This window comes from Anguilla anguilla, chromosome 18, assembly GCF_013347855.1.
Source record: "Anguilla anguilla isolate fAngAng1 chromosome 18, fAngAng1.pri, whole genome shotgun sequence".
NCBI lineage: Eukaryota > Metazoa > Chordata > Actinopteri > Anguilliformes > Anguillidae > Anguilla > Anguilla anguilla.
In genome coordinates, this window is record NC_049218.1 from 24,325,074 (window position 1) to 24,349,835 (window position 24,762).

Sequence of the window (24,762 nt, forward strand, 5' to 3'; positions counted from 1 at the left end):
GTCAGAAATTGACCCGGACCCCGCAATTATATTTAGTGCCTCTTTTAAAAGCCATTTCAATGTCTTGTCCAGGTCATAATAGAACATGATTAATAATGTGCACACACAGATCTGGTTTTTAGAAATATATAGGAAAGTGGTACTTGTGACCATCATAAGCTTAGCTGAATTTACAAGGCAGCATTTAATAGGGGGCATAAATATCCCCCCGCCCCCCCAGCCCTACCCCCACCCCCCTCCCACCCCACCCCCCCAAAAAAAACCAAAAAAAAACAAAAAAAAAATGAGATATGCAAATAAAATATATTGGTAATTGCAAAGTGCCCACCCCCATTTCATGTTGCCTACAAAGGTATGTGGAAAATGATGGAGACAGTAACACCAAATCCAGCCCCACCCCCTCGCCCCTACTAATTTCCACCACCCCCACTCCCCCCCCACACCACGCCCTTTACAATTTAAAAACCCCCAAAGTGAATTCCTGGCTAGGCCTCACATCTCTGTCCCAGCAGCCCCCACTGGGAGAAGATGTTTCCATTTTCAAAACTGTGCCTCTGCCACTCTGCAGAAAATGCACTATTAATGGCCATGTCTCACAACCTGTGGAGTGTGTAGGCTTTTAAATCAACAAAATGACACAGGCAATTACACAGCTTCTGTTTAATGGGATTTGTTTATTTTTAAATAGCTTCTGTGATCCGCGTGATGACTTCAAGTAACAAACACATCTATTTTTAAATATTTCCACCCCAAAAAAAAGACAGCGGTGGTAACAAAGGACGACTTCCACTTCCAAGGGAGAGATGTTTCGGGGCCTGGGACTCAGTCAGGTCTTAAGGATGCTGTTGCTGTACCACATAATAGGGGTTCCCAGACCTTCTCAAACTTTTTTCAGACTCAGATGGACTCCAACTGTAATAAAATTATAGCCAACACCTACTACAGTCTAGAAAGCAATACTATTTAACACGCTGTTGAAAACATTAAGCTATCCATTAAAAATATATAGCAATTTGCATTATTTATCAAGCAATATCATCAATTTCAGTTCTGGAATATGGAAAAGTAAGCAACATGGAAAAAGGGACAGTATGTTCTATTTTTCTGAGAACCCCCAGAACACATCTCTGCACTCTGGTGTGGAGATCCCTACTGTTAGCTCTGGTTTTACTGCATGGAATTCCATCAGGAAATATTGGTAACATGTCAGCACCAAATAAGGAAGAGCTAACAGGGAAGACAGAATAATATGCAGCAGCGTGGCTGACCTTGCCTTGGCACAGGTCCAGTCTGCAAAGGATGCTAAGCAGATAAACTGGGAATGTGGATGCCTCAATTCCTTTTGCCAATCAATTTTCCCCACAAATGAAAATGTAGGGTTACCCATTCCTTATTCTTTCCCCATTCAGGATTTGGTGTGTAATCTATGTTTAAACATAGAGTGGGATTATATTAATAGTTTCACTTGCACCCAAAGCCTTGGTTTAATGCAAACACTGTTATCTTGAACTAACCCTCGATTTCATAAATAGGAGATTGCATGTGTATCGCTCAGCAGTTTGACAATCAGATTTACTCATGTTTATGGATGTCAGGTCTTCAGCAGGGGACTGGCCGGTCCCAGGTCACCTCCCAGTAAAGTTGGACGGGATTGGCTGGAATGGTCTTCCCCTGAAGGTGAGCGTTAGCTCGGTTGGCAGCTTGGAGACCCCGCCTGGAGCCATATGTTGTGTCCACCACACTGTTAGGCCCTCTTTCAGGGGCAAGCAGCACAGCAGCGATGGGTCATTGTGCCAGCACACACAATCCCAGGGTGCCTTGGGAACGAGAGCTGCGATCCTCACTGTGGGGTTTCCTGTGGGGTTATATCAGGCAGTGTTTGGGGCGTACAGGGAGTGGGGGCTCGATACTTAACCCTGAGAGGGATAACTCCCGGTAATGGAAGAGTGAGAGGGATGATCTTTATGGGGATGAACATCATTATCTATTATCTAATCCGCTTATGCAGGTCAGGGTCACGGGGGGTGCTGGGGCCTATCTCAGCATGCATTGGGCGAGAGGCAGGAATACACCCAGGAGAGGTTGCCAGACCATCGCAGAGCACACACACACACCAATCACTCATACACTCTCCAGTTAACTTAACCTACATGTCTTTGGACTGTGAAACTGGAGTACCCAGAGGAAACCCACGCGGACACAGGGAGAACAGGCAGCTCCACACAGAAAGGCCCCGGCCGGGATCCAAAGACAACAGTGCAACCCCCTGCGCCACCATGCCTCCCAGGATAAAAACCAGTGGGAATTTTTTTCTTGAGCAGTTCCAGCGGAGCACTCCGTTCCCAACAGCACCTGGCTTGGCAGCGAACCCAGCACTCTCAGTTCTGTTGGGAAAACGCTGTGTTCACCCGTAATAGCTGGACTGTGGGACTTTTCTGTACCCACGTGAGTGTATTCCACGAAGCTGGAGAAGAATGACATGTCCGAGGACGGGGGGGGGGGGGGGGGGGGGGGGGGGGGGGGGGGGGTTACTGGGTTTAATCCAAAGTTTTACCTCCATTGATAATAAGACATTGAACTGACAGATGACTCAAAAATGTAAAAAACAAACAAACAAAAAAAAAACAATCAAGAATTAAAAAATATATATATTTCTATTTGCATATGCATCATGATGTAGGAAAGAGGAAGCAGTCACATAGCTCAAGGGTTCGGGTACTGCGATACCGTTATCTTGTTAAGAACTGCACGATAGTAAAAACGTCTGATGCCATCTGTGACGCGTGGTTCTATCCTCCTCGTGCGCAGGAGAGACGTAAAATGATCAAACACCCTGAAAATAAAAAGTGGATGCTGACCTCAGAGCTGAGGAGAAACTGCAGCCAAGTGCCAATGAGTCAAACCCCTATCCTTCAGCCTCCTCCCCCCCCCCCCTCCCAGCCGACTGCAGAGCACAAAACGAAATAAAGGGAAGGGTGTCGCGTCAGAGTTTGACGGATAGAGACTCGTCGGGCTGCCAGGAGTCTGCGGCAGCGCGCTGCTGATCCAACGCGAGCAGCGCCGGGCGAGCAGCGCCGGGCCCGGGGAACAGCCGGGCCCGGGGAACAGCAGTCCTTCGCCATTACAGCCGCCTTTCAGCGACGCTCTCCGGTTAGCAGGTGAGCTAGCGCGGCGTTAGTGGCGTGAATGCGGAGGTGCCTTTAATGACACAATTAAGAGTCTTTAAATAATAATGATATAGGGAAACTGCACAAACAGCTGCCCTTCAGAAACGGAATGGCCGCCGGTCCAAACCATTAATCATCTGATCAATCAATCAGTCAGCCAATCAGTCAATCATTCAATTAAGAGTCTTTAAATAATAATGATATAGGGAAACTGCATAAACAGCTGCCCTTCAGAAACGGAATGGCAGCCGATCCAAAACATTAATCATCTGATCAATCAATCATTCAGTCGGTCAATCAATCATTCAGTCAATCAGTCAATCATTCAATCAACCAATCAGCCTTCTGTGTGCTAGATAATGGAATCAGTCACCGTTGAACGCCTGATTATTTCTGACAGTTCTGTCAACGTGACTGACAAAGAAATATAAATATTTAATCAGCCTGTTAGTCTATGATCTTGGCAGAATGCATATTTATTATGCGTGGTTTGCTTGTCCATATGTCTACCTGCAAAACACAGGGGCAATTTAACAGTACAAATACGGAGGCAGCTGCTAGATTATGGACGTACGTAGGAACTGGCGAAAAAACGGTATTGTTCAGTTATAGAGTTAAATGAGAGTGATTCAGGGTAAGTTCATTTCAGGACACGAACGCAGTACCTCGCTGGGATACCTACCCAGTTGCTTAACCACTGCCTTTTCTGAATCTGCTCACCAGAGCTCTACACAAAGGGACAAAGCGGCACAGGGGGATTTGACTGATTGTTTTTTAATACGGGAAGTTTTACATAATGGAAATACTCTAATGGAAATAATCTAATGACTCCTTCCTCCGTTGGAAAGGCACTTCGAGCCTTCGCTGCGGCTGCCAGACGCCTTGTCTTTTCCTTTTCGAGCGAGGCAGAGCAACGGCCCGGCCAAAAGCGGCCGGCGCACGCTCGGGATTGCTGGGCCGAGAGCGACCGCGCGGGGCGACGCTGCACCCGGACCGGGATCGCGGAAGCCTTCCCCCGCCTCGGAATCCACCGCCGCCTCCGACGCCGTGCGGATCGGAGACGCCACCGCGGGAACCCAGGCGGGGCGCGCGGGAGGCCGGGCGCCCGCCGTAACGAGGCCTGGCGGTAGCTACCGCTAAAAACCGTTCAGTCGAGACGAGCGAACGCGGCTGTCCCCTGCAAACGAGCGAGCTTCCAGCGAATCACGCTTCTCGCCTTAATCACACCACAGAGACCAGCCACAGGCTTTTATGTGTCATTACGGGCTCCAGTGCCCAGATGCATTTTAATTGTTCAAAATGTGCATTTGCTAGTGTTTATTTGAATAATCCTTATTTCTTGTAAATGATATAACATAATATATTTATGCATTTTACGTAAATATTATTCATGCATTCTCTTTTATTTACAGATATTGCAGTTTGCGCTCTTAGCATTTCACGAGCACTTACTGTTCATTTGTTGTGTGTGTGTGTGTGTGTGCATACACTCTGCCCTTCAGAATTATTCACACCCTTGATAAAGATGAGTAAAGAAGGTTGTAAAAAAGTTGGTTGATTTTTATTGGAATTTTTTAAATTAATTGTTTTACAAGTGATGTGTGAATATTTCATGTAAGTCTCAGATTACTGTTTAGTAATGCTGTAAATATATTTACTGTGAGGCATAGCCATTTTACCTGATGCAGGTGTCATAATGACAAATAAAATTTAAAATGAACAATTAGTCTAACAATTAATAATAAAAATCACATAATGGTTAATTATTGGCTATTAAGCCTTTATAAACATTTTAACAGTCAAATTGCCTTGGAACAGCTGGTTTCTTTGACATCAAATAATTCTTTTCTTGACTGCTTTTTGGTTGACAGCTAAATCATGAAGTGGCTTAAAGGCACTCCAAACTGTTCATTTTGTGACAGTCTCACATTGCAAAATAAAATAAAATAAAATAATCATAATATTAATCTGTTTATGCATCGTTGAAGTGCTCATGAAATGTTTCCTGTATATTTAATTTCTACAGGTGTACAATATGTCAGTTTTGACACATGAATTGAGCAAATGGCACTCAAAACTTTATCCCTATACATACTACAGAGCCCTATGCAAAATCAAAGAATTGCTTCCCTTGCAGGATTCCCCAGGCTGACTGAACTGTGTTTACACTCTGCTACTGCCAACGGATGGATCATCAAGACAAGCGAGAGACGCATACAATTCTCTCGGCAAAGAAACACCAAGCAACGTTCAGGGCTTTGCACTTTTCAGATAATTGCGGTCAAAGGGAAACAAATGATCCATTTAATAATCAGTTTTTCTAAATGAATAGCACACTGTTAAAGTCTTTCATGATTTCGTGATGGATGTCTTTTTCCATTACAGAATGTCAGTATCCGCCAACAATGATATATAACAGAGCGTCGGTGTCCCCCCAGATATGCAGCACAGAATGTCAGGATGGCTGAAAATGTGCATAATGTCCATATTATTTACAGCATGTCAGTATGCCCTAAAAGCAAAAAAAAAAAAAAAAGTATTTGAAAAACTGGGCTTTGAAATCAAGGTCAGTTATGTTCCAAGTGGACGTGGCCTGATTGTTCCTGATTGCGGATAATTTCTCAGCTTTTAAGGATCTGAAGGTTTATTCCTTTGGCCGGAGGTTGGAATTTTGAAAATAAATGATGAAACAAGCTGAATGTATTAGAGGTAATTGCATAATAGAGATAAGAGGGATCGAGCCCAGACTCTCTTTATGGCCTGATGGGAACATTTCTGAGAGAAAATCAGCCACGCGGGACCTAGTATGCCAGAACCGCGGGCTGCCGTACGCTGTGGCTACGGCCGCGCTTTCAGCCAAAGCATTTCATAGCTTGCGGTTCAGTCCTCCAGCAACAAGATGGCGCTACAGTCCCCTCTTATTTATTTGGATGGCAGGTATGTGATCCACATTTTACACCTTGGCCGGTGGATGGCATGCCTGCTGCACTGAGAGTTTGGTTTCCCAATCTCTCTCACTACCTATAAACACCCTGGCATCATGTAAACACAGCAATAAAGCCCCAAACCTGGGCTATTCTGGGTTTTGCATGTCTCATTCAAATGTGTGCATGTAGCCTACAGAGTAAAATGAGTTAAGACTGGACATTTTACTGTGTAGGTCCAAAACATTTGCACACACTATGGGTGTAGTGGCTCAGCCAAGATAAATAGATGGTGGTATTTAGGGGGATGTGGCCCACCTTGGCCTACCTGTTCTTCACAGTCACTCTACATTTTATAGAAGCTAAATAAGCCATATTCTAAAGTAATGCAGTCTTTTTATTTTTTATTGCATTCGAACAAGTAACTTGTGCCTGTGTTTGTTCTGCCTAGTGTCTCTCTCAGTGTGCCATCAATATATGCAAGTTTCACCCGTGTCAGAAGTCCTCTGTAGACCTCTGTGATTAATGGGTGATGTACTGACTGCTTGTGCAAATACATAGAATTTTTTGTTCAATTTATACAATGTTTCAACTCTCAAATGTTCCAACTGCTTCTCCTCATTAAGCACATACAGAATGTTTACATTATATGAAAATTATATAGAAGCAAGCACATTTTCCACACCACCAATCTATTGTATATTCATGAAGAGTCAGTTCTGCTGATGAATCATAGGTAGAAGAAATAGCATCATACAATATTTTTTGGTATCAATATGAAAATGGAAAACAAGATTGCATTTTTGCAGATACTATATCAAGTGTATACTGTGTTTGTGAGTACCTTTTGTGTAGAGATTATTGTTTACCCAGGCAATTACTATTTAACCAGGCGGATTAAAAAATAATTCAGAACTCGATTCAGATTTGTGGTGAATACCTGAGAAATCAGACAGGGGAGGGGATGCAAAATGATTGGGCTGGAAAACAAAAGCCACTTGATAACAGCAATCAAATTATGCTACATGAGTAGTAATTTAATAATTACTAATTAAATACAATCTATTCACAGAATGGTGCCTATGGCTATTAATCCATATCTATTAATCACTTTGTTCAGCAATGCTTACATTTATGTTGGTAACTTTTTAAAAGTCGGCAATTTTTGGCTTTACATTTAAGAGAATAAATGCAGAATAAATTAGTCTCCAGTGACCCTGCATCATAAAGGAAACTGTATAGAATGTTCTTTTGTTATGAAACTCTGGATATACGAACAAGAATGTATGAAAGTGCACTGGGAATACAAAAGACTATTGTTTAATTTAGTGAAAACCATCTCTAAAATAGTTTATTCTTTGTTCAGTGAGTAGCACAGTGGCAAACATGGTATTATCAGTACAAATGATGCCATTACACTCAACTCACATTAAAATCCCAAAAACATTTTGAACATATTTTTCATCAGAATTACCCTTGAAGTTTAGCATGCATTACAAATTCTGTTTGTGCTAGCTGATGCCATCACCAATAAAATCAGCTGTGTTACAAAAAAATAAAAATGGGGCTAGCGAGCTCATACATCGTCAGGACTCCTGTTGAATAGCTTGCCTGAGCAGTCCAACACCCACAGGTAAATGGTCTTAATTGGCTCCGAGAGCAATCGTCCCATACCTGACTCCAGCATCCACTGTGAAGCAGACTCATTATAATGAGTGATTCCGTTGGGCAGGAATCTACCTCATGTTGTGTACGTCTCTCCATTACACAAGTTTGTGCACGCTCCAGTCTCAGTTTTGCTGCAGCTCAGAACACAGTAAACCATGGAAACTATGGCTCTGGCCTTTCTTTTCATCCATGGATATATATATATATATATATATATATATATATATATATATATATATATATACACAGTATATGTGTGTGCGTGTGTGTGTGTGTGTGTGTGTGTATATATACCATAACAGGAATGTATGTTGGGTCCCATCGGGTTTTATTGAGACATAATCAGAGCAATCCAAATGAATTTTTAATTGGATTGGAACTAAAAATTATTTTATTTTTCAAAAGAATTTAGATGTAAATTTAATCGGCGAGAAGGTAAAATGTAGCGACCTGTCAGATTTTAATGCAGGCGCATTCTTGGTCCGCATCTTATGAGTCTTCATGGGGTTTGTCAAGAAATTCAGAGCAGTTTCCTGACGAACTTAACTTGCAACTTCAGCTGGTGGGCTGGTTAGTGCGGAACTCGCCTCAGCGCTTCTTTCTAATGGGACTTGATAGCTGACAGCTGTTCTGCTCTTCCTCAGCCAGCTGTGCCATTGCCTCATCAGTTCCTGCACAGGAAGGCAAACAAAATGTTTAGAGTTGATTCTAGGTGTGGATTTTGCATTTGGAGTCTGTTGCTCTTGCCTCTCAACACGAGGACCAAATAAGTGTCAATGCCAGTAAAACAGGCCATCGTGGGGTGGAAAAATCGGAAACAGCGAATGACTTGGTATTCCACGGAAGGCCATTGTAGTGGATGACTGAAGAATACTTTCATTTGTGAAGAAAAAAAAAACTGTCAACTGTCAATTTTTCAACTGTCCAAGAGATCAAGAACACTCTCCGGGATGCAGGCGTAGAAGTGTCACAGACTGCCATGAAGAGAAGAGTACACCAGCATAACCTCAAAGGGTTCGCTGCAGGAGGCAAACCACCACTAAGCCTCATGAACAGAATGGCCAAGTTAGAGTTTGCTAAAAACTTCTGGAACAAAGTCGTATGGGGCAGATGAGGAGAGTATTAACCTCTACAAAAGTAAGTGATGCATAAAGGTAAGAGTGGAGAGAGAAAGAGACTTCAGCTTTGAAACATGGTGGAGGTAGGCTGGGCTTGGGCACGTATGACTGACACTGTCTCTTGTCTATTGATCATGTGACTGCTGACGACAGTATTAATTCTGAAGAAATATGTTATCAGCTCAGATCCAACCAAATGCCTTAAAACTCATTGAAAGGCAGTTCACCTTGACGCAGGCCAGTGACCCCCAAACACACTGCTAAAGCAACCAAGGGCCAATCAGCGGAACGTTCTTTATTAAGCCAATCACCTGACCTGAATCCAAAAAAAACAAAAACATTTTTGGTTGGACCGTAACAGTGGGGCCAGCCCTATAAACGCGCATGTCTGTGACTGAGTGACTGAGTGATGAAGTTACACCATTGGTCGGCCGGTTCGGTCCAGCCATATACTAGGTTTTGACCTGGCCTTGTTGAGGAATTAACTCCTCCCTGTAGTCCTTAGATCTAGATCTCTCTATTTTTGTGGTAAATAAATAAATAACCTCGTGCTTGTGAGCCTAGCCTTGTGGTTAAGCTGTGACATACAGGCTCTGTGGCCCAGGCTGTGCTCTTTGCGAGTGCCCTTCCTGACCGATGGCTGAACCACTCAGGAGCCCCCCTCTGTCAAACCCTGGCAATTCCACATTCATCAGGGACGGCCCATTCAGTCCACACGCACGCACGCGCGCCCAAATGTGCGCACATGTGCTCATTGTGCATTTGTGTATATGAATAAAAATTAACTGAGCAATACAATTGCAAATTACATTAATTTCACTGGCCAGTGCTCCCATTCTCTTGCTCCTAAGCAGCAATATGGCAGTCCAGACTCTCTCTTTCCCTCTCTCTTTCCATTGCCCGAGAGTGTTTTGTGCTTCACATCCCTCTCAATCAGTCAGTAAAATCATATTTTATTTAGCGTGACATCCATCACAATACAATTGTCAAATTTTCATTGCACATCGCTCCGAGTGTCAGCAGCAGTGAAGAGATACACAGCCATAATGTAAATGTACAGGAATACAAAAGCCTCCCTCATTCTATACCTGTGACACACATGTAAGCATATACAGTACGTATTACTGTGTACACCCAAACATGCACTCGCACACGCGCACACACACACGCGCACACACACACGCACACACACACACGCGCGCACACACAACAGGGAATCATTAGCGTTTTCCTCTCTGTTCACCAAGCTAGCGGTACCCCAGTGAAAGGCAGATCCCTGGGGAACACAGGCCTTTAGTGACAGCTCTTCCAAGGCAGAGAAAAGGAAAGTCCATCTCTGGTGACAAGCCAGTTCTCCGAAAAAAAAAAAAAAAAAAGAAAACCCCGGAGGGGGAGAGGAGGCAGGCCCCTGACACAGCCCCGGGGTGCTGGGGGGGTGATCGCTGATCCCAGGCTTTTCGGGATGACTGCAGACCCTGCAGATCAAATGGGAAGAACCAAGGGATGAATAAATCCCCACACCTCATGCTTGCTTCATTAACGGTTAGTGATCCTTCTCTGTCTCTCTCTTTCTGTCAGTCAGTCCGTCTGTTTCTCTCTCTCTCTGTCTCTCTCCCTCTCTCTTTCTCTGTGTCTCGCTCCCTCTCTCCCTCTCTCTCTCTCTCTCTCTCACAGGCTACATGTGGGGAGAAATCAGGTAGTCTGCTCAGAGTGCTTTTACCTCAGACAGATTGACGGGGGGTGGGGGTTGGGGGGGGGGGGGGGGTGGGGGGGCTAAATCCATCCTGGCAGCAAAGCTAAGAGCTAGGGCCCGGGAAGATAAATGTAATGTCTAATTGGCATTTAAAGCTATCGCTTATTGCTTTCTCAAAAGACTGACCTCCCAGAAAAGGGTTTAATTCAATTAACACTTTTAAATGATATATAGCCTCTTAAGATACTGTCTAATAACTTTGTCACAAGGATGAAAAACTGGCGATATAATGAAAAAAAACCAACAATGGTGCAAGGTTGAGGCATGTGCGTGTGTGCGCGCGCGCATGTGTGTGCTAGCAGTCGATAAAATGGACCTAAAATGGACCCATTTTAACATCAATTTAGCAATCACAGTCTTTCACTGACAGCCTTCTAAATGGCACCCTTATAAAGAAAATGGCACGCTGCCGCAGAAGGTCCCATTCATTCGTTCCGGGTGTTCTCCCCCTCGGATTGAACTGATCACACTTGAGCGTGAGGGAATATCTTAAGAGTGACATGTCATGGAGCCAAACAAATGGGCGTACTCATTTCTGTCTGAGTAATTTCAGCTCAGTTTGGTTGGGGGTAGATTTCGAAGTGCCGGGCCTTGTTACTGCTGTCGGAGGGACCTCTGGGGAAAGAGGCTCTTAAGGGGTAATAAAGGGCTATCTCGCTTCTCCTGTGATCTGTGGGCTTAAAAGTGGTGGAGGCCGTCGATAGGTTTAAGTTAAAGCTGTTGAAGCTATTTAAAGCTGCTATTGACCTTACCTGTGCATGGTAACACTTTGTTGTAGGTTTACCAGATTTGGTGGGATTGGGGACATGTTACACAGTGCTGTTGATGGTTATGCAATCCAAAGAGGTTTCAGATATTCAGCTGCTAAAATGGGCCAGCCATCCTACTGTCTTCCAGCACCAACTACTGGATGACAAAGACTGAGGATGTCCCTCCTCCATGTATGGGTGGCCATTTTGAAACTGGCCCATTGGTGCAGACTGAGGATGTCTCTCTCTCCATGTATGGGCAGCCATTTTGAAACTGGCCCATTGGTGCAGACTAAGGATGTCCCTCTCTCCGTGGATGGGCAGCCATTTTGAAACTGGCCCATTGGTGCAGACTGAGGATGTCCCTCTCTCCGTGGATGGACTGCCATTTTAAAGTTGGCCCGTCGGTGCCGCACAGTCTATACAGCGGTTTTCCAAATTTCTGTGACATTGTTCTGTGATAAACAAACAGGTCCACTTTAAGAACCCATCGTGGACTGCGTATACTGGCTAACACTAATACCGCCACTATGCGTGAAAAAGATGAAATGTTAACAGTCAGCACAGGATTACAGTATGGATTTTAGTTCGCAGGTTATCAGTGAAGCACAGTGCTGCCATTTGACATGTGCAGTGACCATGATGTAGACACTTCTGTCCTCAACCCAGCAGGCAAGTTTTAACGACCCCAAACCCCTGGAGACGGCACTCGTGGTCAGACACACCCAGCTATAGCACCCAGCTATTGCTCTGACACAATTTTGTTTGGGTTTAATTGTGACTTTGTTGTTTCTTTTGAGCTCTCATTTCCCCAGAGTATTGCCTTCTTTCCTCTCTCTGCAGCAGCACACTGTTACAGGAACATCATATCACAAATGAAAGTTCTAGATGGAAAAACAAAAAAACAAAAAGATGAATTCCACCAGTGCTCTCAACCCAAGTATTTTAAATAAACCTCCAGCAATAAAATCAGAACCCCAAAAGGTTGACTGCATTATGGCCTTCTCCAGTAAGCAGTGCTTTTATCAGTATAGCCTAAACTTAAAATGTAAAAACAAGAAAATACTGCTACAATGCCGTGAGGGCTGAGATTAGTCGATTTGCCTGAGCTCTATCTTGCTCGCTTCACATAAACACGGATGATAGCCATCCCACCCACAGAGTTGATGAGCTGTTTCACATCTTTTTTTCTGTTGTTTTCTCCAGCATGTTAGCACAGAGCCTCTAACTGGCAAAGAAAAGAAGAAGAAAAAAAAACCCAAACTGTCTTCTTGTCTTTTATATAGTAAAGGTCTACGCCATACACTCAGTTCACACCCATGACATGATGCAATCTTGAGAACTAGACACATCATTCTACCCCTCCTGATGGGCATATTATCAATAGGTGACCGGAGCTAGTTAGCTAGTTAGCTTTAACTAGCAGTGTTGGCTGACATCAGCTGTGTTGTTTACATGTCGATTACCTTGCACCACAACAAGTTAGCAAGATGTGCCCCAGGCAAAACCGGTCACCCAGGCAAACAGGGTAATCACAAGGGTTAATCAATGCTCTTAATTAATCTTACTGTTAATGAGCTGCAGTCAGTTTTGAGAGTTTTTCAAAAGCTGTAAGGATTTTGTAGCAGGGCGGTTAGAGGGACCAAATAAAGATAATAAAAACATAGGGTTTGTGGCCAACAACAACATTATTATTATTAATAACAATAATTATTTCATTAATAATATAAAGAAGAATAAGAAGATGAAAATATCTAAATGTCTTTTTTAGGTTCCAGGAACCCCCCACCCACCCTTAGAGAAAAGGGCCCTTTATTTCCCCCCCCTACGGTCACAGAGGCTCCCAGCGCGGGCCCCCCTCAGCGATGATCAATGTTTTCTATAACGCAAACACCATGGAGCACGTCCCTTGCGCACTGTCTAATGATTCCCAGCATGGGCGCGCCAGAGCCCTTAATATCCCAATCCCATTATCCCGAGTTTCCATTATTTAACATCTTAGCCTATTATTTTTAATGGTGGAGTCATGCAACATTGAACAGCAATTGCTGAAAATTTCCTGCAGTGCGCAGTGCACCATTATATATATATATATATATATATATATATATATATATATATATATATATATATACACACACACACACGCACACACACACACACACACACATAGTTTTGGACATGTAGTATGTATGTATGTGGACATCTGACATCCAACATCTCCAAATTATGGGCTTTAATATGGAGTTGCTCCACCCTCTGCTACTCTAACAACCTCCACTCTTCTGGGAAGGCTTTATAACTAGCATTGCGGCAGGGATTTGCTTTGATTCAGCCAGAAGAGCATTAGTGAGGTCAGGTACTGATTGGACAATGCTTTTTTTTTGCAAATCTGAGATGAGCATTGATGTTTCACTTCGTTAGCGGTTGTTTACACCTTGCTACTCTCTGATGAATCCCATTTTTGCCCTGTCTCTTTCTCAGAGTCATGAACACTGACCTCACCAAGACTAAAGAGGCCTGCAGTTATTTAGATGTACTTCTGGGATCTTTTGTGACTTCCTGGATGAATTGTCACTGCACCCTTGGATAAATGTTTGGCAGACCAGACTTTGTAACCCTTTTCAACAACTTTTTCTTCTGGATTTTACTTTTATCATGGCGTGGTGTGCTTGTAGAAACTTTGTGGTGACTACTTCAGTCTGATGGTAAGGTTCAATATGAGATTCAACATGGCTGGCTGCAATCAAGCCTGGCTGTGTTCGATCAGCTGAATGTAATTCAGCTGATGGGTGGCATGGGTGCTTGATAACTTTTTTTCATTAAATAAATGACATAATTGAAAAAAATTGATTTGCGTTTACTCAGTCTTGCTTTATCTAATATTACATTTTGTCTAAAGATCTTAAACCAGTGTTACAAATATGCAATATTTGAGGAAATCAGGAAGGGGGGAAATGCGCTGTATGTCCTGGCCTTTTTAATGTTATAGCCATTAGAATAACAGCTTTTTAATTAATTATTTTCTTTTTTCCATTGTGTGTGCCTGGTACACCATCTTAGTTTTGTTTTATCAAAATTAGCTGATTAAAACCTGTGAAACCATTCTGAGGAAAGCAAAGCTGCTCAACTAGGAAAATGCTAATCTTACAATGCCTTTCCGAATTCACATAATGCATATCAATCCTGTCAGTCGGTAAAACGAGAACAAATGTCTTCTGACCTGGGTTATGTTAACATTTCTGTTCCTGTCAATACGCCTTTTACATTTGACTCAATTATTCGTCAAATAAAATAAAATAAAAAAATAAAAAACCAAGAGGTGCTTTAACATGGCTAGTATCACTCAGGTAGATGTCATCTGGTTTTGTCCTTGTATAATTTCATAATTCTTGTATAAATCTATAATTAGATTGTCCTAGTTGCCCTTAGATTTCAATTTGTGTTATTGACAGGTTATAATTTTATGATGCCAGTATGATTCAGTTAGCCAATGTCATTACTGCCTTACATTATTGTTATAGCCCAGTGCCCTCTGCAATGGGGTTTCATGGTATATGTACTCCACCACCAATATGGCAATACAGCCTCCTGTTCATTTATTAAGTCATCCATTTGTCCTATCTGGATAATCCCACTGCGGCATTTATACATTCCTATTAATAACAAACTGTGAGGTACTGGCTCATCTACAATGTAAATAGAAATTATGAATATAAAGTGCAAACCTAGCCCAGATAGCATCCAAACAAAGTGGTGCTGTTTTGCCATCTAAATGGTAGTGGCACATAATTTCATACACAAGACCTACATGAGTCCTTTTTCAAATTGTACATTTAAAAAATTTGCCCAAAATGTATACATATTTAGAAATAGATTAATGCTCAGATCCAATCAAATTCATATTATTGCTTTTTATACGATTATTCTTATTATTTTTCTCTTATTTGTCTTCCATCTTCTGCCATATTTTAACCACTTTCCATGCACAAAATTTGGCAGGCATGTCTGGTATGACTGGTAATGTTTTATGCGTGACATACATGAAACGGACACTTTTTATTGCAAGATTATTACGGGCAGCCCATTCCACTTCTTCTATACCTCCTTATCCTCTTAGAACCCATACAGCCTGCCATATTGGATTTTTCACCATTTCAAATTTGGTTCGCCAAAAAAAAAAAAAAAAAAAAAAACAAGAAGAAAAAGGAAAGTGTAAGTAATAATATTCCAAAATAGTAGCTAATTATATATTGTATGTGCCTAATCAGGATATTAATCAGTAGAGCAGTTTGTAAAAAAAAATCCAACTTTATTTATTATTCATCACTTTAGGTCAAACCTACCGGATTTCGTAGGCATACAAACTCATTAGCTTGCCATTTGGCCATCCTTTGACATAACCCCAAGAACAGCAAGTCCTGTGTAGAGTCTAAATGCACCAAACTAAATTGCATGAGAATGCATCGATTTTTGTAGGAGACAAAACATTTAAAGTTTTTGTTTTTTTCCTCAGAAAATTCAAAATGGCAGAAGATTCAATATAAAAGATTTTATGGGTACTCTTGTCCAATGTGTTCCTCCTGAGGAGCGTGACCTATGTGCCAAATTATCGCTGGGATATCAACGCAGGAGAGGAGGCAATCGCAGGCTGTGAAACAGAATGCACTTCGCAGAGAAACTGCAGCACTGCATGTGTCTACTGGACTTTTCCAGAAAGGTGTTATTTAGCTTTCATTCTTTCAGAGAATTGGAATTTGCCCATCTGGCCTTTTCCCTGGAATGTCCTCAGAGGTGCCATTTTTGGGAATTTATTTCATTAATTTTTCAAGCCAGGACTGCTGAGCCGCCATCTTTATTTAAAAAAAAAAAAATATATATATATATATATATTTATTTATTTATCTATTTTGGAATCTGAAGCACCAGCTCAGCATTTTGGATCTCAAATCGATTGTACACAGAGACTGATGAATAATTTACCCTGTGAGCTCCGTTTGAGGAATGCTGATGAAAGACCTCGAGAAATCTGCAAAAGACCCCACTACTGCATGCATTAATATATATTGGAAATTTGACGGAATCGCATTAATATATATTGGGATTTTCATAATGGGCAGGTTAACCTAGTCTTTTAAATGGTCAGTGCCCATCTGGGTAATGCGATTGCGTGAAAGAGAGCATGGTAGTGCATCTGATATTTTTCCCCCAACAATCAGGAATTTCTCTTTTTAAGCCACTGCATGTCTCCTGGTATAATGTAGGACACAGTAGAGCTTCATAAAAAAATAAAAGAAAAAAATTGAAGTGAAGGCAAGCTGTATTACTCTATTTGCTCCACTTTTTTCCCTTCAGAAATTCAATTTTTAATGTGTGAACCAGAAAAGTACCCCATGTAAAAATATATTACATATGCTATAACACACACACACACACACACACACACACACACTCACAAACACACACCCTCATTTTTATATTTCCATTTCCAAGGCCATTATATAAAACAAAGTGACAGAGGCTGCACACGACTTATCAGTGTATAGCAGTATGTATTCCTTCAGCAAAAGGAGAAGTGGTATATTTCCGTTTCAATTTAAATAAATAAATAACTAAATGATCTGCCAGGAGGAGGCCTACCCAGCTAATACACTACCTTCCTGTGCAGCGATGCACCTCGTGGTTTTCTGTTGCCGTGCGCTGGTGTACGGCACCGACACACTGCAGCTGGCGCTTAGCGTAATGAAAAGTGTAAAGCGGTCACCGGCCATCAAAGCACTTGGGCTTGAGTCTGATTCGAATTAAATTTAAATTGGGTGCTACGGGTCTAGAAAGAAACTGAGTACTCAGGCTTTAGGGCAGCAGTTGTAGGTGAAGTCTATAGTTAAACTGACTCAATACTGCGGAACCTCTCCCTGGCAAGAATAAGTTTGTAATTCACCTTCTCGGCAAAGACCTGTAAGGACACCGTGACACCAGGTGAGCGCTGGAGGTCGGCTCTCTCTCTCCGCGGTTTCCTGGAACTGGGCTCGATTTCGGTGACCTTGTACCCACGCTGTGAGGAGGCTCGCCCCAGGATCTGGGCTCGGGGGGTGGGGAGCGCGCACACAACCCGGTCTTTCCGGCCTAATTGGGCCTCTGTCAGCATGGACTCCGCTCCGGAGCCATTTGCCCTTTGGAAGCCTTCCAGATCGTGGCCCGGTCCGGCCAAGAGACACAGAGAACCGGAGCACTGGGGCTGCTGGCGAGAGGACCCTGCATTGTGCGAATGCGTGAATAATGAGCGCGATCCTCCGATGTAAGAGCTGGAAATGAGAAACGTTCAAATCCGTTTTGTGCGTTGCTGCTCTAACCCGTACACTGTGCTTACTTCATATAAAAAAATATGCAGCATATCCTTTCATACATAATTCTGGTTACATTCCCAAACTGAAAATGCACATGCATAATTTCAAGGCTGTCTTCCGTCAGTTTCAGAAGGGGTCAGGCCTACGTATTCTCCAAAATGAATGAATCATTGTATTTATATAGTACTTTTTCCAATCGCGCAAAGTGCTTTACAGTGATGAGTGGGAACTCACCCCACCCACCACCAATGTGTAGCACCCACCTGGGTGATGCACGGAAGTCATTTTGCGCCAGAACGCTCAACACATTAGCTAAGGTGGAGAGGGAGAGAACATTTTTTAGCCAATTAAATTAAATGTATGCTAATAGTTACTGTGGCTTTTACCTCTACCTGTTTTCATTTCGGATGACTGTACAACAGTCACAGCTGTGGGAAGGTGGAGAACCAGCAGTCTCTGGGCAGTTCTCAGACCAGTGAATTCCACACAGACTGTGGTGTTCATCAGTGCTATTAACAAGATGATTCAGCAGCAGCCACCACCCAGGAGCCCCTTTCATAGCTTTTGTATTTCTTACTCTATGGCCAGGATCCAGGAAAATATGTTTTTAGCTAAAATTACATTACATTACTGCACTTGCATTTCAGTCCAGTGTGACTTACACAACTTCACATAGCATTTATATTGCATCCATTTATACAGCTGGATATATACTGAAGCAAGGCAGGATAAGTACCTTGCTCAAGGGTACAATGACAGTGTCCTACCTGGGAATTGAACCAGTGACCTTTCGGTTACAAGACCAGTTCCATACCCATTATACAACACTGCCGCCCCAAATGTCACCCCTGCAAATGCAACCAGCCGCCTGACCTCAGCCAAGCAAAGATGGAGGCGAGTCAAAGGGAACCAGCTCTGCCGGTTATTCCCTTACGCCGTTTGACACGGTCACACTTCCTGACCGCGGTCTCTGAGCTTCACGGACTTTGCTGTCATTGGTTGACGCCATCGGAACCGGAATTCTCTGCGGGGCGCGCTCGCCGAGCGTGAAGCCGCGGGGTTCCGGGAGTCGGCTGCCCGTGGAAACGTCTCCAGCGTTTCCCTGGAGACGGGGGGAGTCATTACAGGGAGCGGCAGCACGGAGCGGAGACAGCAGAAAGGTGGGCCTCTATGCACTCTGTAGGTGGACCCCAAAAGTACAGCAGAATACCGGAAAGCAAATGAAAACAAGTGTCAATGCAGTAGGAGACTGCAGCCACATATGCTGATGTGAGTATACATCCAGCTACCAAAAACATAAATGAAGTATATATTTTTTTTTCTAAAACAACTCAAAAAACAAGTATAAATTGAGACAATAAAAGATAAAAAATTTTCCTCCTAACATTTGAGCCTGAGTTAATCTAAAATCTTTTTCAAAATTAATATATTTACATATTAAACAGTGAAAATTAAAATAATACTAAATAAATTATCACTCATTCTTTGACAAAATTTCTCTGCACAGATGCCCTGGTGCTGCTATAACTAAGCTGTGTTTCTGAAGAGCTTTGATCTGCTGAAGGATTACTGTCAGAACTGGGTGTTGGCAGTATGCATAACCAAGACATTAATGATTGTATTTCAAGAAAGGCACGGAGGAACACATAAACCACTTTACCACAGAAGCCCACACATTGAATTGGTGAATATCATACATACTGGGTTTTTTTAAATGAGCTTTAAAATGGATGCTTACAGCTATGCCATATTGAGAGAAAACATCTACATATTCATGGATAGGCAGAGCAACCTGTTGTACCAACTTTAATCTGAATTCACAACCAGATTGAAATGAAAAGGTTTATTAAGTTATAAGTTATTAAACATATAATATAGAGATTCAGCTACCTTAAACAGTGAATGTCGCAGACATGGACAATAAAGAAGTCTCAAAGAAAATGAATGTAGACACCAGCTTCCACTCATCTCTCTCAAGGTAGTCCCAAAAATGTGCCAAGCCAAAGCCTTCAGAACCCACTACACCACACATCAAAATGGCAGGAGACCAAGACACGAACAAAGGACTAAAAACAACAGCACAAAAGTCATGTTCAATAGGGTACACTTTCATGTGTTTGAAAGAGATGGAGGAGGAGGAGAAGGAGGACAGTCCCTCTCTTCCTGGCCCATGTATTATTAATGAATGCCTAGGAGAGGACAACAGGAAACACTGCTCCCCTTAGTATATATATTTTAGTTTTAGTTATTCTACAACATTCTATAGAGATGCAATCATTTTACATGACTTTGCATGAAATGGATTAATTTAATGTAACAGGTTTTGTAATTACTGACAATAATTTATTTGTCTACCCCTCGTGCTTGCCTTTGGGATATAAAATTTATCTGCCAGTATTGCTCTCTGTCAGCCGCTGGTCCCTCATTATGCTGATAGTACTTGGCAATAATTATTTGGAACAATTATTGCTATCTATTTTCAAAATCTAAGAATGATAATTGTGCAAAATAAATACTACCATTTATACCAGTACATGTCAAATTTTTGATCCAACCACGATATTTCACCCCCCCACCCCACACACACATACCTTCACCCACCACACCGACATTTTTTTAATATTCTAAACACATTCTTTTCTATTTCTTTACGGGTTAGACTCGTAAAAAGGTGACTTTCACCGCTGACTTTACATCACTATATGCCAGGCTGTTCTGCAATCCGCTCTACAGCTGTTTCCTAACACAGGAGTAATACATAAATGGATTGTGCTCCGGGTCACTGAGACAATGCTGGCCCCTCACCTGGGATTTCAACCCATGGTCCCCCTGTCCCACAATTCCGGCCACTGCCCGGGGGTTTGGGTGGGGGGGGGGGGTCATTCAGCACACAGCTGCAAAACAGGCACACAGACCCTGCGTGGCTCACCCCTTTAAGATTTAATTTATTTCTTTATTTTCCTGTGCCTTTTTGTGCCTATTTTACAGGCGAGTCGGTCTACATTAAGAACCAGCCTTGCGTGTGCCTGCGGGGGCTGTAGTGCTGACCTTGGCCCTGAAACCCATCATCCCCGGCAGCCCGGAGGGAGACGTCCACGCCGGCGGCGCGGAGGCTGTCCTGGATCTTGGGCCGCTGCCATGGTGCCTACCGCAACTCCACCGATGTCCTTGCCGCTTAAAAAAAAAAAAAACCTGTATACTTTGCCAGATTCAGAACACCTCCATCCTGCACCCTGCCAAAATGCCGCCCTCTGGGGTCTGGAGTAGCATCATAGTCGGCCGATGTGCAAGTCCCCCCCCCCGCCAAATACATACCGGTATGAGGAAAGGCAAAAGTTATCAACCATCTTCCTGTCACACACGTGCACACAAACACACACGCGCAACCGGACATACACACACTGTATCTCCCCTCTCTTATTCCCGCCCTTCGCTCACTAAGGGGCTTTGTTCCCGGGTTGTTCCTGTGTCATACCCCACTCCTAATAGGACTGGAATGGGAAGAGGACTGGAGCACAAAATACAGAGATAACAGATGGAGCTGGCAGGTGAAGAAGACTCAAGCTTATTTTTACCATCTAAGGTGATGCCTTTGAAGGTCCAGGAAACTGGAATCTGTGAATTCATTGCTCATGTGTTATTTTAATAACTAAATATTTTTAGCTCAGTGTTGCAACACCATTCCACATTGAATGAGCTTCCGGTTTAACTATATCAGTGGTTCTCAACTCGGGCCAGAAAGGGCCGGTGTGGGTGCAGGCTTTTGTTCCAACCAAGCAGTTACACACCTGATTCTACTAATCAAGGTCCTTAGTAAAGACTCCAAAGGTTGATTAGTAGAATCAGGTGTGTAACTGCTTGGTTGGAACAAAAGCCTACACCCACACCGGCCCTTTCTGGCCCAAGTTGAGAACCACTGAACTATATGATGGTAAACCCTAGATTGTTACTTTTTTTTTTTTTGTCCGGAGGTCTAAGGTTACTGCATGGGACAATCTGCTCTAACTCGCTCTACCCTAGCTAGCAATGAGGAATGGTTTATATATGACGTATCTTATGAATATTAATATTAATGATCACAGGATACAAATCCACCCAATATTAAGAAGACAACCAATTGTCACTTCTTGGGAATATAACCACAATTTGTAACCAAGGGATGAGGAATAATAAAAAACCAAACATGTTACCAATCTCTGCAATATTGACCAATGGCATCCTGACAAACTAGAATAATTTAATTGAAATGTAATCAGTTCACACACTTTGCATACTTTTGTAACTTGCTCTGTAACTTGCTCTCTTAGCCCAATAATACACAATAATACAAAATAATACATTTAGTAAGGTAGCTTTGAATGGAAAATAATAATCAAAATTTATTTTTTTTTGTCAATGAGGAATTTAGAAATAAAAGCGAAAGGAGGCTTTTGTCATTACTCATTTGTATAAATGGCTGTCACAGCTGAAGGCTGCCTCATTAGAAAAAGGCTTTAACAACTTAGGCCAATCGTACATGGTAATATTAGATTGTGCTAATGGACAAGTGTATTATTTCCCTTTGGCCTTTGGGACTAGAAGAGCTGACTGTAGACTGTGTATTAAGCTTTGAGTGTCAGTGGTTGTGACAGCAACCGCCAGCCTTTCCCAATAATGTAGCTGTGCGTTATGTAAATATCACTGTGATATGAATGTAAAATATGCTGCCAAATGTTCAGCGCCTGCAGTTTGCAATGAGAGTGTTGCATCTGGAGCGAAAGATCAGATAGCTAAATAGCACACGTTGCTATTAATGTCCGAACGAGTAATGTCATATTCACTATAGCACACCGATCAAAGAAAGACGGAAAAAACATGAAAATTATTCTAATATTAATGCAGGCACACATGCAAGTTGTACACCTCTGATGTTTTGTTTAGTTATTTAATTATTTATAACGAGATTAAATTGAATTTGAGGGAGGAAACTGCGGAGGTAACGCAGAGTTTCTGGAAGCTGGAGCTGAGCCCTCCTCCACTGCACCTATGCGCACAGGACCGCAGCACTCACTGTATGCACAAACTGGGCCTACCTCACATCACGCATCTGAATGATTAAAAAAAAAATAATAATAAATTAAACAAATGAATTAATAAAGTAGCACTGTCACCTCACAGCAAAAAGGTCCTGGGTTCAAATCTGGCCTGGGCCTTTCTGTGTGGAGTTTGCATGTTCTCCTCTAAGACATGCAGGTAGGCTAATTGGAGACTCTAAATTAACCCATAGGTATGAGTGTGTGAGTGAATAGTGTGTGTGTGCCCTGCGATAGATTGGCAGCCTGTCCTGCCTCTTGCCCGATGCATGCTGGGATAGGCTCCAGCACCCCCCACAACCCTGCCAAGGATAAGCAGGTATAGATAATGGATAGATGGTTGCATGGATAAATAAATAAATACATTAAATAAACTATTCAGACAACTCAATACATGGGCATTAATTGGATCCACAAAATAATATAGTATTAGGTTTATTTATTTATTTGATTATTACTTCTTTCCTGGGTAGGCTTGCATTTCCAGAATGGTACCTTATGTGCGTCTGTGTATGTACACGTGGCTGTGTGTGGGAGGGCCCGTACGTCATAACGATTATAAGAGTAAAAACAACCAAGCCGCGGTAATTAGCCCTTATGGTTTTCCTTCCATATAGATATCTAATGAGAAATGCAGTGCATGATGATGCTCACGAAGTGAGAGACATGGCTTTGCAAACATTAGAAACAGATGCCTAAACTGCACACAGATAAGGTTAGTGAATAAGGTTTATCATGAGAAAGGAAGATGCTGTCTGTGTGTGTGTTATATAGCGGTAAGTGTGACAGACTGCAAAAAGAGTGGTCCAGACAACTCAAAGAATCAAGGGTATAGCTGCATTTAGACTGCAACGTGTGCCTCTAGATATTCTAATATTTAATGTGAGATTCAGAGGTGACCATTTAGCTAAATCCTTCTTGATATTTGCGACAGCAGATGAGAAATGTTTTTTAATGACGGACCAAAGAGCAGGCTGAATTTTAATACCCAGTTATGTAAATCCAGATGAGTTTAATATTAGGTCTGTAAGGTTAACAGAGAGGAGAGAGTGGTGAACAGATGCATTAAGAGACATTAACACTTACCTTCACCAGCTGATTTTATAACCAGAAAGAGCCATAATAGCGCATGATGGATTATAACACTGGCCAACATAATATTGTCATATTAGGTGGGAAATTTTTCAGTGGATAAGCTGATGACTTCAATGAAATAATGTCCTAATGAACAGCTGATTCAGTGATAAATAGTGTGCTCATGACTAGTTTTTTTCTCTCTCCATATTTCCAATTAGTATGCTTCTCCGCACACTAAGCCTTTCATACTCAATAGATATGAACCACTAGGAATAAGAATTGTTCAAAAATCTGAAATGTTTGTAACCTTGAATGTGAAGTCAAGATTTTAATTACTTCAGGTTTATTTTTTAACCAGGCTTTCATTTGGCCACAGCAGGCAGTGGCCAAAAAGGTGGCAACACCAAAGAATGAGGGTTGTTCAAAACTCTTCAAAGTTTGCAACCTTGAAAGTGAAGTCTAAATTTTAATTATTGTAGTTTTCTTTTTCTTTTTAAACAGGCTCTCATTTTTTCAGGTAGTGACCAAAAAAAATGACTAATATGAAGTTACTTAAAAAGGCACCAGAACAGTCTGTATCTGCCCAGATATAAAATATTCCACCATATGGAATTCTGCAGTTGGGGTGTAAGATCACTTTTCCATGAGAAAGCAAATCATGTCTTATTAGGGAGATGGAAAACAAGATGTCATACCATGTGACTTTGAGAGGCTCAATTCCCAGCTAGGGCACTGTCACATTTTGGCCCTGAACAAGGTGATTAACTTCCGTCGTAATGATGTAGTACACTGTAAGCTGGGTAAGGTGCTGTGACTAAGTGCGTCAACTAAATGGCTGAATGATTTGGATTATAGTACATGGCTAAATTGGTTCAAAACATTAAAAA